This window comes from Daphnia pulicaria, chromosome 1 (assembly GCF_021234035.1).
Source record: "Daphnia pulicaria isolate SC F1-1A chromosome 1, SC_F0-13Bv2, whole genome shotgun sequence".
NCBI lineage: Eukaryota > Metazoa > Arthropoda > Branchiopoda > Diplostraca > Daphniidae > Daphnia > Daphnia pulicaria.
This window is the reverse complement of record NC_060913.1, coordinates 19,127,461-19,141,742: the sequence shown is the minus strand read 5'-3', so window position 1 is coordinate 19,141,742 and position 14,282 is coordinate 19,127,461. Positions and strand designations below refer to the sequence as shown.

The 14,282-nt window shown below is 36.3% G+C and overlaps 9 non-coding genes across 9 annotated transcripts; all 9 read left to right on the top strand.

Annotated features, from left to right (window-relative positions):
- The first annotated feature begins 1,018 nt into the window (after window positions 1-1,018).
- On the top strand, window positions 1,019-1,091 carry Trnat-agu. The gene has a single exon. It is a non-coding gene; the product is annotated as a tRNA-Thr (tRNA).
- Window positions 1,092-9,165: 8,074 nt separating this feature from the next.
- Trnat-agu lies at window positions 9,166-9,238 on the top strand. The gene has a single exon. It is a non-coding gene; the product is annotated as a tRNA-Thr (tRNA).
- A 410-nt stretch (window positions 9,239-9,648) lies between these two features.
- On the top strand, window positions 9,649-9,721 carry Trnat-agu. Its single transcript has one exon. It is a non-coding gene; the product is annotated as a tRNA-Thr (tRNA).
- A 410-nt stretch (window positions 9,722-10,131) lies between these two features.
- Trnat-agu lies at window positions 10,132-10,204 on the top strand. Its single transcript has one exon. It is a non-coding gene; the product is annotated as a tRNA-Thr (tRNA).
- Window positions 10,205-10,613: 409 nt separating this feature from the next.
- On the top strand, window positions 10,614-10,686 carry Trnat-agu. Its single transcript has one exon. It is a non-coding gene; the product is annotated as a tRNA-Thr (tRNA).
- Window positions 10,687-11,096: 410 nt separating this feature from the next.
- Window positions 11,097-11,169, top strand: Trnat-agu. Its single transcript has one exon. It is a non-coding gene; the product is annotated as a tRNA-Thr (tRNA).
- Window positions 11,170-11,579: 410 nt separating this feature from the next.
- Trnat-agu lies at window positions 11,580-11,652 on the top strand. The gene has a single exon. It is a non-coding gene; the product is annotated as a tRNA-Thr (tRNA).
- A 411-nt stretch (window positions 11,653-12,063) lies between these two features.
- Window positions 12,064-12,136, top strand: Trnat-agu. The gene has a single exon. It is a non-coding gene; the product is annotated as a tRNA-Thr (tRNA).
- Window positions 12,137-13,977: 1,841 nt separating this feature from the next.
- Window positions 13,978-14,050, top strand: Trnat-agu. The gene has a single exon. It is a non-coding gene; the product is annotated as a tRNA-Thr (tRNA).
- The last annotated feature ends 232 nt before the right edge of the window (window positions 14,051-14,282 follow it).

Here is a 14,282-nt window from a genome sequence, read left to right as displayed (position 1 = left end):
TTTGTGACGTCATGACCACTTTTTAAATTGTTGTCCTATGAAGCCGTTTTGTGGTCCTATGGCTTAGATGGCAAAGCGCCTGCCTAGTAAACAGGAAATCACGAGTTCGAGTCTCGTTGGAACCTGTAAGAAATGTCATCATAATCATCCCGTGTCTCTTAGAAATCAGAAAAAGAACTGATAGAATCGTTAAAATAAGTTCTATTTTAGCGCAGAATACCGTTAAATTGCTAGTTATAATGATTATGTTCTTGGTAGTCTAATTTTGACTGCCTACTCGGGCACAATTCCAAAGGTATTTTCCATGCTGAAATTTAAACACCAAATCATAATAACTAATTGTGCAGCATGGATCTGCTCTTCCTAGTAAGAGACCAGGACTCGTAGTATCGTTGAAAATCTCGTTGATTTTTTTGTAAATTGTTCTTTGTGCTGTGGAACAGTTGGGAACTTTAAAATAGAAGTAATCAATTGTAAAACTGCTGTTGTGACGTCATGACCACTTTTTAAATTGTTGTCTTATGAAGCCGTTTTGTGGTCCTATGGCTTAGATGGCAAAGCGCCTGCATAGTAAGCAGAAAATCACGAGTTCGAGTCTCGTTGGGACCTGTAAGAAATGCCATCATAATCATCCCGTGTCTCTTAGAAATTAGAAAAGAACTGATAGAATCGTTAAAATAAGTTCTATTATAGCGCAGAATACCGTTAAATTGCTAGTTATAATGATTATTTTCTTGGTAGTCTAATTTTGACTGCCTACTCGGGCACAATTCCAAAGGTATTTTCCATGCTGAAATTTAAACACCAAATCATAATAACTAATTGTGCAGCATGGATCTGCTCTTCCTAGTAAGAGACCAGGACTCGTAGTATCGTTGAAAATCTCGTTGATTTTTTTGTAAATTGTTTTTGTGCTGTGGAACAGTTGGGAACTTTAAAATAGAAGTAATCAATTGTAAAACTGCTGTTGTGACGTCATGACCACTTTTTAAATTGTTGTCCTATGAAGCCGGTTTGTGGTCCTATGGCTTAGATGGCAAAGCGCCTGCCTAGTAAGCAGGAGATCACGAGTTCGAGTCTCGTTGGGACCTGTAAGAAATGTCATCATAATCATCCCGTGTCTCTTAGAAATCAGAAAAAGAACTGATAGAATCGTTAAAATAACTTTATTATAGCGCAGAATACCGTTAAATTGCTAGTTATAATGATTATTTTCTTGGTAGTCTAATTTTGACTGCCTACTAGGGCACAATTCCATAGGTATTTTCCATGCTAAAATTTAAACATCAAATCATAATAACTAATTGTGCAGCATGGATCTGCTCTTCCTAGTAAGAGACCAGGACTCGTAGTATCGTTGAAAATCTCGTTGATATTTTTGTAAATTGTTCTTTGTGCTGTGGAACAGTTGGGAACTTTAAAATAAAGGTAATCAATTGTAAAACTGCTGTTGTAACGTCATGACCACTTTTGAGATTGTTGTCCTATGAAGCCGTTTTGTGGTCCTATGTCTTAGATGGCAAAGCGCCTGCCTAGTAAGCAGGAGATCACGAGTTCGAGTCTCGTTGGGACCTGTAAGAAATGTCATCATAATCATCCCGTGTCTCTTAGAATTCAGAAAAAGAACTTATAGAATCGTTAAAATAAGATCTATTTTTGCGCAGAATACCGTTAAATTGCTAGTAATAATGATTATTTTCTTGGTAGTCTAATTTTGACTGCCTACTAGGGCACAATTCCATAGGTATTTTCCATGCTAAAATTTAAACACCAAATCATAATAACTAATTGTGCAGCATGGATCTGCTCTTCCTAGTAAGAGACCAGGACTCGTAGTATCGTTGAAAATCTCGTTGATTTTTTTGTAAATTGTTTTTTTTGCTGTGGAACAGTTGGGAACTTTAAAATAGAAGTAATCAATTGTAAAACTGCTGTTGTGACGTCATGACCACTTTTTAAATTGTTGTCCTATGAAGTCGGTTTGTGGTCCTATGGGTTAGATGGCAAAGCGCCTGCCTAGTAAGCAGGAGATCACGAGTTCGAGTCTCGTTGGGACCTGTAAGAAATGTCATCATAATCATCCCGTGTCTCTTAGAAATCAGAAAAAGAACTGATAGAATCGTTAAAATAACTTTATTATAGCGCAGAATACCGTTAAATTGCTAGTTATAATGATTATTTTCTTGGTAGTCTAATTTTGACTGCCTACTAGGGCACAATTCCATAGGTATTTTCCATGCTAAAATGTAAACACCAAATCATAATAACTAATTGTGCAGCATGGATCTGCTCTTCCTAGTAAGAGACCAGGACTCGTAGTATCGTTGAAAATCTCGTTGATATTTTTGTAAATTGTTCTTTGTGCTGTGGAACAGTTGGGAACTTTAAAATAAAGGTAATCAATTGTAAAACTGCTGTTGTAACGTCATGACCACTTTTGAGATGGTTGTCCTATGAAGCCGTTTTGTGGTCCTATGTCTTAGATGGCAAAGCGCCTGCCTAGTAAGCAGGAGATCACGAGTTCGAGTCTCGTTGGGACCTGTAAGAAATGTCATCATAATCTTTCCGTGTCTCTTAGAATTCAGAAAAAGAACTGATAGAATCGTTAAAATAAGATCTATTTTTGCGCAGAATACCGTTAAATTGCTAGTTATAATGATTATTTTCTTGGTAGTCTAATTTTGACTGCCTACTAGGGCACAATTCCATAGGTATTTTCCATGCTAAAATTTAAACACCAAATCATAATAACTAATTGTGCAGCATCGATCTGCTCTTCCTAGTAAGAGACCAGGACTCGTAGTATCGTTGAAAATCTCGTTGATTTTTTTGTAAATTGTTTTTTTTGCTGTGGAACAGTTGGGAACTTTAAAATAGAAGTAATCAATTGTAAAACTGCTATTGTGACGTCATGACCACTTTTTAAATTGTTGTCCTATGAAGTCGGTTTGTGGTCCTATGGGTTAGATGGCAAAGCGCCTGCCTAGTAAGCAGGAGATCACGAGTTCGAGTCTCGTTGGGACCTGTAAGAAATGTCATCATAATTATCCCGTGTCTCTTAGAAATCAGAAAAAGAACTGATAGAATCGTTAAAATAACTTTATTATAGCGCAGAATACCGTTAAATTGCTAGTTATAATGATTATTTTCTTGGTAGTCTAATTTTGACTGCCTACTAGGGCACAATTCCATAGGTATTTTCCATGCTAAAATGTAAACACCAAATCATAATAACTAATTGTGCAGCATGGATCTGCTCTTCCTAGTAAGAGACCAGGACTCGTAGTATCGTTGAAAATCTCGTTGATATTTTTGTAAATTGTTCTTTGTGCTGTGGAACAGTTGGGAACTTTAAAATAAAGGTAATCAATTGTAAAACTGCTGTTGTAACGTCATGACCACTTTTGAGATTGTTGTCCTATGAAGCCGTTTTGTGGTCCTATGTCTTAGATGGCAAAGCGCCTGCCTAGTAAGCAGGAGATCACGAGTTCGAGTCTCGTTGGGACCTGTAAGAAATGTCATCATAATCTTTCCGTGTCTCTTAGAATTCAGAAAAAGAACTTATAGAATCGTTAAAATAAGATCTATTTTTGCGCAGAATACCGTTAAATTGCTAGTAATAATGATTATTTTCTTGGTAGTCTAATTTTGACTGCCTACTAGGGCACAATTCCATAGGTATTTTCCATGCTAAAATTTAAACACCAAATCATAATAACTAATTGTGCAGCATGGATCTGCTCTTCCTAGTAAGAGACCAGGACTCGTAGTATCGTTGAAAATCTCGTTGATTTTTTTGTAAATTGTTTTTTTTGCTGTGGAACAGTTGGGAACTTTAAAATAGAAGTAATCAATTGTAAAACTGCTGTTGTGACGTCATGACCACTTTTTAAATTGTTGTCCTATGAAGTCGGTTTGTGGTCCTATGGGTTAGATGGCAAAGCGCCTGCCTAGTAAGCAGGAGATCACGAGTTCGAGTCTCGTTGGGACCTGTAAGAAATGTCATCATAATCATCCCGTGTCTCTTAGAAATCAGAAAAAGAACTGATAGAATCGTTAAAATAACTTTATTATAGCGCAGAATACCGTTAAATTGCTAGTTATAATGATTATTTTCTTGGTAGTCTAATTTTGACTGCCTACTAGGGCACAATTCCATAGGTATTTTCCATGCTAAAATGTAAACACCAAATCATAATAACTAATTGTGCAGCATGGATCTGCTCTTCCTAGTAAGAGACCAGGACTCGTAGTATCGTTGAAAATCTCGTTGATATTTTTGTAAATTGTTCTTTGTGCTGTGGAACAGTTGGGAACTTTAAAATAAAGGTAATCAATTGTAAAACTGCTGTTGTAACGTCATGACCACTTTTGAGATTGTTGTCCTATGAAGCAGTTTTGTGGTCCTATGTCTTAGATGGCAAAGCGCCTGCCTAGTAAGCAGGAGATCACGAGTTCGAGTCTCGTTGGGACCTGTAAGAAATGTCATCATAATCTTTCCGTGTCTCTTAGAATTCAGAAAAAGAACTGATAGAATCGTTAAAATAACTTTATTATAGCGCAGAATACCGTTAAATTGCTAGTTATAATGATTATCCCTGAGGTATATTTATATACGAAGGTCCTTAACAATATAGGGTGTGGGGTATAGGGGGTAGGGTAGTAGTAGCTAGTAGTGAAATTCAGAGGGTTTAATGTCCATTTAGTGTTTCTTTATACGTTTCTTCCCTGAATGACCAATCGTCACCAAATTTTGTACATAATTCTGTCAAAATTTGATACATGGCGTAACGGGGTTTTCATTTGTTTTCATTACTGTTTTAAAAATTTAATTTGCGTACTTGTTACCTAGCTGGTTGCCGAATCCTAGGCAGTGAATTCGCTTTTTTTGCGTAACCTTCCAACTGTCAGTGCATGCTCAGCAGTGTAAACAAAAACAAAAAAAAAGTTTGGATCTTCCCTAGCAAGACAAGTTTTCTGCTACGGGAGTGGAGAGTATTTATTATTTGATTTTGTTTTTATGTTCGATTTCGATTTCGTCTTTATTCTTCTTTTTACTTTGTATTTTTTTTAACATTATTACTTTTTTAAATCTTTTGTTTTATTATCACCTCTTTTTGTTTACTGTTTTTTGTCTTGATTTTAATAAATTTTTGATCAAGTAAAATTTCTATTCCTCCTTTTTTTAACAGTTAGTCATCAACCAAGAAGTTGAGGAACATTTAAAAATGTTTGATTATACTCATTTTGAAGCTCTGGGTCATCTCTCTCTTCTTCCCTTGTCCTCTTCACAGTCATCAAGATCTTCTGGTGGTCGTGAAGAGTTACCACCGATCTTCCACTTCCTCCGAAATCCTCCGAAAGCTTTTTAAGTGTAATTTTTCAAAAATTACATATTTATTTTTCGAGATCGAGATTCGAACCCTAAACAATACGAGTGGCAGCCCGAGTTGCTAACCATTAGACCAACATTGACATTTTTATATAAGGGAATGCTTGGCCCGGTTGGTGAGTACACCAAATAATGTAACAAAAGTCGAAGTAAAGCAATGGTAATATCGCTAGCGACGCTACCATCGGTATCGATTTCGGAACTGGTCGTAAAACACTTAGGTTATATGCCTTAATTATAAAGATTTTTTCAGCGGTGGTTTAATCTAACTGCTATAAGAGCACATCCATTTCTTTGTAGTTAATATGTAACTAATAATTTTTCTAATTCCATGTTACTATAGTAATAAATATTGCTATAACTTAATCTAAACATGAAGTGCGACGTGGGGTGGCGGGGCGAATCCTCCGCCATTCATAATTCGCACCACTCATAATATTACAGATTATTTTTCAATTAGTTATAAAGAATCAATTATGGAAGATAATAAAGGGAAACAGAATTTTCCAAACGTTATAGTATGTATTAATCTACTATAACCTTGATTTTCTGTCTCTTTAACGTTTAAAAAAATTACCGAAGGACGTTACCGAAGGAATCTTGTTTTCTTGGTAGTCTAATTTTGACTGCCTACTAGGGCACAATTCCATAGGTATTTTCCATGCTAAAATGTAAACACCAAATCATAATAACTAATTGTGCAGCATGGATCTGCTCTTCCTAGTAAGAGACCAGGACTCGTAGTATCGTTGAAAATCTCGTTGATATTTTTGTAAATTGTTCTTTGTGCTGTGGAACAGTTGGGAACTTTAAAATAAAGGTAATCAATTGTAAAACTGCTGTTGTAACGTCATGACCACTTTTGAGATTGTTGTCCTATGAAGCCGTTTTGTGGTCCTATGTCTTAGATGGCAAAGCGCCTGCCTAGTAAGCAGGAGATCACGAGTTCGAGTCTCGTTGGGACCTGTAAGAAATGTCATCATAATCTTTCCGTGTCTCTTAGAATTCAGAAAAAGAACTGATAGAATCGTTAAAATAAGATCTATTTTTGCGCAGAATACCGTTAAATTGCTAGTTATAATGATTATTTTCTTGGTAGTCTAATTTTGACTGCCTACTAGGGCACAATTCCATAGGTATTTTCCATGCTAAAATTTAAACACCAAATCATAATAACTAATTGTGCAGCATGGATCTGCTCTTCCTAGTAAGAGACCAGGACTCGTAGTATCGTTGAAAATCTCGTTGATATTTTTGTAAATTGTTCTTTGTGCTGTGGAACAGTTGGGAACTTTAAAATAAAGGTAATCAATTGTAAAACTGCTGTTGTGACGTCATGACCACTTTTGAGATTGTTGTCCTATGAAGCCGTTTTGTGGTCCTATGTCTTAGATGGCAAAGCGCCTGCCTAGTAAGCAGGAGATCACGAGTTCGAGTCTCGTTGGGACCTGTAAGAAATGTCATCATAATCATCCCGTGTCTTTTAGAATTCAGAAAAAGAACTGATAGAATCGTTAAATTAAGATCTATTTTAGCGCAGAATACCGTGAAATTGCTAGTTATAATGATTATTTTCTTGGTAGTCTAATTTTGACTGCCTACTAGGGCACAATTCCATAGGTATTTTCCATGCTAAAATTTAAACACCAAATCATAATAACTAATTGTGCAGCATGGATCTGCTCTTCCTAGTAAGAGACCAGGACTCGTAGTATCGTTGAAAATCTCGTTGATTTTTTTGTAAATTGTTTGGAACAGTTGGGAACTTTAAAATAGAAGTAATCAATTGTAAAACTGCTTTTGTGACGTCATGACCACTTTTTAAATTGTTGTCCTATGAAGCCGTTTTGTGGTCCTATGGCTTAGATGGCAAAGCGCCTGCCTAGTAAGCAGGAAATCACGAGTTCGAGTCTCATTGGGACCTGTAAGAAATGTCATCATAATCATCCCGTGTCTCTTAGAATTCAGAAAAAGGACTGATAGAATCGAAAAAATAAGATCTATTTTAGCGCAGAATACCGTTAAATTGCTAGTTATAATGATTATTTTCTTGGTAGTCTAATTTTGACTGCCTACTCGGGCACAATTCCAAAGGTATTTTCCATGCTGAAATTTAAACACCAAATCATAATAACTAATTGTGCAGCATGGATCTGCTCTTCCTAGTAAGAGACCAGGACTCGTAGTATCGTTGAAAATCTCGTTGATTTTTTTGTAAATTGTTTTTGTGCTGTGGAACAGTTGGGAACTTTAAAATAGAAGTAATCAATTGTAAAACTGCTGTTGTGACGTCATGACCACTTTTTAAATTGTTGTCCTATGAAGCCGTTTTGTGGTCCTAAGGCTTAGATGGCAAAGCGCCTGCCTAGTAAGCAGGAGATCACGAGTTCGAGTCTCGTTGGGACCTGTAAGAAATGTCATCATAATCATCCCGTGTCTCTTAGAAATCAGAAAAAGAACTGATAGAATCATTAAAATAACTTTATTATAGCGCAGAATACCGTTAAATTGCTAGTTATAATGATTATTTTCTTGGTAGTCTAATTTTGACTGCCTACTAGGGCACAATTCCATAGGTATTTTCCATGCTAAAATTTAAACACCAAATCATAATAACTAATTGTGCAGCATGGATCTGCTCTTCCTAGTAAGAGACCAGGACTCGTAGTATCGTTGAAAATCTCGTTGATATTTTTGTAAATTGTTCTTTGTGCTGTGGAACAGTTGGGAACTTTAAAATAAAGGTAATCAATTGTAAAACTGCTGTTGTGACGTCATGACCACTTTTGAGATTGTTGTCCTATGAAGCCGTTCTGTGGTCCTATGTCTTAGATGGCAAAGCGCCTGCCTAGTAAGCAGGAGATCACGAGTTCGAGTCTCGTTGGGACCTGTAAGAAATGTCATCATAATCATCCCGTGTCTTTTAGAATTCAGAAAAAGAACTGATAGAATCGTTAAATTAAGATCTATTTTAGCGCAGAATACCGTGAAATTGCTAGTTATAATGATTATTTTCTTGGTAGTCTAATTTTGACTGCCTACTAGGGCACAATTCCATAGGTATTTTCCATGCTAAAATTTAAACACCAAATCATAATAACTAATTGTGCAGCATGGATCTGCTCTTCCTAGTAAGAGACCAGGACTCGTAGTATCGTTGAAAATCTCGTTGATTTTTTTGTAAATTGTTTGGAACAGTTGGGAACTTTAAAATAGAAGTAATCAATTGTAAAACTGCTTTTGTGACGTCATGACCACTTTTTAAATTGTTGTCCTATGAAGCCGTTTTGTGGTCCTATGGCTTAGATGGCAAAGCGCCTGCCTAGTAAGCAGGAAATCACGAGTTCGAGTCTCATTGGGACCTGTAAGAAATGTCATCATAATCATCCCGTGTCTCTTAGAATTCAGAAAAAGAACTGATAGAATCGAAAAAATAAGATCTATTTTAGCGCAGAATACCGTTAAATTGCTAGTTATAATGATTATTTTCTTGGTAGTTTAATTTTGACTGCCTACTCGGGCACAATTCCAAAGGTATTTTCCATGCTGAAATTTAAACACCAAATCATAATAACTAATTGTGCAGCATGGATCTGCTCTTCCTAGTAAGAGACCAGGACTCGTAGTATCGTTGAAAATCTCGTTGATTTTTTAGTAAATTGTTTTTGTGTTGGGAACAGTTGGGAACTTTAAAATAGAAGTAATCAATTGTAAAACTGCTGTTGTGACGTCATGACCATTTTTTAAATTGTTGTCCTATGAAGCCGTTTTGTGGTCCTATGGCTTAGATGGCAAAGCGCCTGCCTAGTAAGCAGGAGATCACGAGTTCGAGTCTCGTTGGGACCTGTAAGAAATGTCATCATAATGATCCCGTGTCTCTTAGAAATCAGAAAAAGAACTGATAGAATCGTTAAAATAACTTTATTATAGCGCAGAATACCGTTTAATTGCTAGTTATAATGATTATTTTCTTGGTAGTCTAATTTTGACTGCCTACTAGGGCACAATTCCATAGGTATTTTCGATGCTAAAATTTAAACACCAAATCATAATAACTAATTGTGCAGCATGGATCTGCTCTTCCTAGTAAGAGACCAGGACTCGTAGTATCGTTGAAAATCTCGTTGATATTTTTGTAAATTGTTCTTTGTGCTGTGGAACAGTTGGGAACTTTAAAATAAAGGTAATCAATTGTAAAACTGCTGTTGTGACGTCATGACCATTTTTGAAATTGTTGTCCTATGAAGCCGTTTTGTGGTCCTATGGCTTAGATGGCAAAGCGCCTGCCTAGTAAGCAGGAGATCACGAGTTCGAGTCTCGTTGGGACCTGTAAGAAATGTCATCATAATCATCCCGTGTCTCTTAGAAATCAGAAAAAGAACTGATAGAATCGTTAAAATAACTTTATTATAGCGCAGAATACCGTTAAATTGCTAGTTATAATGATTATTTTCTTGGTAGTCTAATTTTGACTGCCTACTAGGGCACAATTCCATAGGTATTTTCCATGCTAAAATTTAAACACCAAATCATAATAACTAATTGTGCAGCATGGATCTGCTCTTCCTAGTAAGAGACCAGGACTCGTAGTATCGTTGAAAATCTCGTTGATATTTTTGTAAATTGTTCTTTGTGCTGTGGAACAGTTGGGAACTTTAAAATAAAGGTAATCAATTGTAAAACTGCTGTTGTGACGTCATGACCACTTTTGAGATTGTTGTCCTATGAAGCCGTTTTGTGGTCCTATGGCTTAGATGGCAAAGCGCCTGCCTAGTAAGCAGGAGATCACGAGTTCGAGTCTCGTTGGGACCTGTATGAAATGTCATCATAATCATCCCGTGTCTCTTAGAATTCAGAAAAAAAACTGATAGAATCGTTAAAATAAGATCTATTTTAGCGCAGAATACCGTTAAATTGCTAGTTATAATGATGATTTTCTTGGTAGTCTAATTTTGACTGCCTACTAGGGCACAATTCCATAGGTATTTTCCATGCTAAAATTTAAACACCAAATCATAATAACTAATTGTGCAGCATGGATCTGCTCTTCCTAGTAAGAGACCAGGACTCGTAGTATCGTTGAAAATCTCGTTGATTTTTTTGTAAATTGTTTTTGTGTTGGGAACAGTTGGGAACTTTAAAATAGAAGTAATCAATTGTAAAACTGCTGTTGTGACGTCATGACCATTTTTTAAATTGTTGTCCTATGAAGCCGTTTTGTGGTCCTATGGCTTAGATGGCAAAGCGCCTGCCTAGTAAGCAGGAGATCACGAGTTCGAGTCTCGTTGGGACCTGTAAGAAATGTCATCATAATGATCCCGTGTCTCTTAGAAATCAGAAAAAGAACTGATAGAATCGTTAAAATAACTTTATTATAGCGCAGAATACCGTTTAATTGCTAGTTATAATGATTATTTTCTTGGTAGTCTAATTTTGACTGCCTACTAGGGCACAATTCCATAGGTATTTTCGATGCTAAAATTTAAACACCAAATCATAATAACTAATTGTGCAGCATGGATCTGCTCTTCCTAGTAAGAGACCAGGACTCGTAGTATCGTTGAAAATCTCGTTGATATTTTTGTAAATTGTTCTTTGTGCTGTGGAACAGTTGGGAACTTTAAAATAAAGGTAATCAATTGTAAAACTGCTGTTGTGACGTCATGACCATTTTTGAAATTGTTGTCCTATGAAGCCGTTTTGTGGTCCTATGGCTTAGATGGCAAAGCGCCTGCCTAGTAAGCAGGAGATCACGAGTTCGAGTCTCGTTGGGACCTGTAAGAAATGTCATCATAATCATCCCGTGTCTCTTAGAAATCAGAAAAAGAACTGATAGAATCGTTAAAATAACTTTATTATAGCGCAGAATACCGTTAAATTGCTAGTTATAATGATTATTTTCTTGGTAGTCTAATTTTGACTGCCTACTAGGGCACAATTCCATAGGTATTTTCCATGCTAAAATTTAAACACCAAATCATAATAACTAATTGTGCAGCATGGATCTGCTCTTCCTAGTAAGAGACCAGGACTCGTAGTATCGTTGAAAATCTCGTTGATATTTTTGTAAATTGTTCTTTGTGCTGTGGAACAGTTGGGAACTTTAAAATAAAGGTAATCAATTGTAAAACTGCTGTTGTGACGTCATGACCACTTTTGAGATTGTTGTCCTATGAAGCCGTTTTGTGGTCCTATGGCTTAGATGGCAAAGCGCCTGCCTAGTAAGCAGGAGATCACGAGTTCGAGTCTCGTTGGGACCTGTATGAAATGTCATCATAATCATCCCGTGTCTCTTAGAATTCAGAAAAAAAACTGATAGAATCGTTAAAATAAGATCTATTTTAGCGCAGAATACCGTTAAATTGCTAGTTATAATGATGATTTTCTTGGTAGTCTAATTTTGACTGCCTACTAGGGCACAATTCCATAGGTATTTTCCATGCTAAAATTTAAACACCAAATCATAATAACTAATTGTGCAGCATGGATCTGCTCTTCCTAGTAAGAGACCAGGACTCGTAGTATCGTTGAAAATCTCGTTGATATTTTTGTAAATTGTTCTTTGTGCTGTGGAACAGTTGGGAACTTTAAAATAAAGGTAATCAATTGTAAAACTGCTGTTGTGACGTCATGACCATTTTTGAAATTGTTGTCCTATGAAGCCGTTTTGTGGTCCTATGGCTTAGATGGCAAAGCGCCTGCCTAGTAAGCAGGAGATCACGAGTTCGAGTCTCGTTGGGACCTGTAAGAAATGTCATCATAATCATCCCGTGTCTCTAAGAAATCAGAAAAAGAACTGATAGAATCGTTAAAATAACTTTATTATAGCGCAGAATACCGTTAAATTGCTAGTTATAATGATTATTTTCTTGGTAGTCTAATTTTGACTGCCTACTAGGGCACAATTCCATAGGTATTTTCCATGCTAAAATTTAAACACCAAATCATAATAACTAATTGTGCAGCATGGATCTGCTCTTCCTAGTAAGAGACCAGGACTCGTAGTATCGTTGAAAATCTCGTTGATATTTTTGTAAATTGTTCTTTGTGCTGTGGAACAGTTGGGAACTTTAAAATAAAGGTAATCAATTGTAAAACTGCTGTTGTGACGTCATGACCACTTTTGAGATTGTTGTCCTATGAAGCCGTTTTGTGGTCCTATGGCTTAGATGGCAAAGCGCCTGCCTAGTAAGCAAGAGATCACGAGTTCGAGTCTCGTTGGGACCTGTAAGAAATGTCATCATAATCATCCCGTGTCTCTTAGAAATCAGAAAAAGAACTGATAGAATCGTTAAAATAAGTTCTATTATAGCGCAGAATACCGTTAAATTGCTAGTTATAATGATTATTTTCTTGGTAGTCTAATTTTGACTGCCTACTAGGGCACAATTCCATAGGTATTTTCCATGCTAAAATTTAAACACCAAATCATAATAACTCATTGTCCAGCATGGATCTGCTCTTCCTAGTAAGAGACCAGGACTCGTAGTATCGTTGAAAATCTCGTTGATTTTTTTGTAAATTGTTTGGAACAGTTGGGAACTTTAAAATAGAAGTAATCAATTGTAAAACTGCTGTTGTGACGTCATGACCACTTTTTAAATTGTTGTCTTATGAAGCCGTTTTGTGGTCCTATGGCTTAGATGGCAAAGCGCCTGCCTAGTAAGCAGGAAGTCACGAGTTCGAGTCTCGTTGGGACCTGTAAGAAATGTCATCATAATCATCCCGTGTCTCTTAGAAATCCGAAAAAGAACTGATAGAATCGTTAAAATAAGTTCTATTATAGCGCAGAATACCGTTAAATTGCTAGTTATAATGATTATTTTCTTGGTAGTCTAATTTTTACTGCCTACTCGGGCACAATTCCATAGGTATTTTCGATGCTAAAATTTAAACACCAAATCATAATAACTAATTGTGCAGCATGGATCTGCTCTTCCTAGTAAGAGACCAGGACTCGTAGTATCGTTGAAAATCTCGTTGATTTTTTTGTAAATTGTTTGGAACAGTTGGGAACTTTAAAATAGAAGTAATCATTTGTAAAACTGCTTTTGTGACGTCATGACCACTTTTTAAATTGTTGTCCTATGAAGCCGTTTTGTGGTCCTATGGCTTAGATGGCAAAGCGCCTGCCTAGTAAGCAGGAAATCACGAGTTCGAGTCTCATTAGGACCTGTAAGAAATGTCATCATAATCATCCCGTGTCTCTTAGAATTCAGAAAAAGAACTGATAGAATCGTTAAAATAAGATCTATTTTAGCGCAGAATACCGTTAAATTGCTAGTTATAATGATTATTTTCTTGGTAGTCTAATTTTGACTGCCTACTCGGGCACAATTCCAAAGGTATTTTCCATGCTGATATTTAAACACCAAATCATAATAACTAATTGTGCAGCATGGATCTGCTCTTCCTAGTAAGAGACCAGGACTCGTAGTATCGTTGAAAATCTCGTTGATTTTTTTGTAAATTGTTTTTGTGCTGTGGAACAGTTGGGAACTTTAAAATAGAAGTAATCAATTGTAAAACTGCTGTTCTGACGTCATGACCATTTTTTTAATTGTTGTCCTATGAAGTCGTTTTGTGGTCCTATGGCTTAGATGGCAAAGCGCCTGCCTAGTAAGCAGGAGATCACGAGTTCGAGTCTCGTTGGGACCTGTAAGAAATGTCATCATAATCATCCCGTGTCTCTTAGAAATCAGAAAAAGAACTGATAGAATCGTTAAAATAAGTTCTATTATAGCGCAGAATACCGTTAAATTGCTAGTTATAATGATTATTTTCTTGGTAGTCTAATTTTTACTGCCTACTCGGGCACAATTCCATAGGTATTTTCGATGCTAAAATTTAAACACCAAATCATAATAACTAATTGTGCAGCATGGATCTG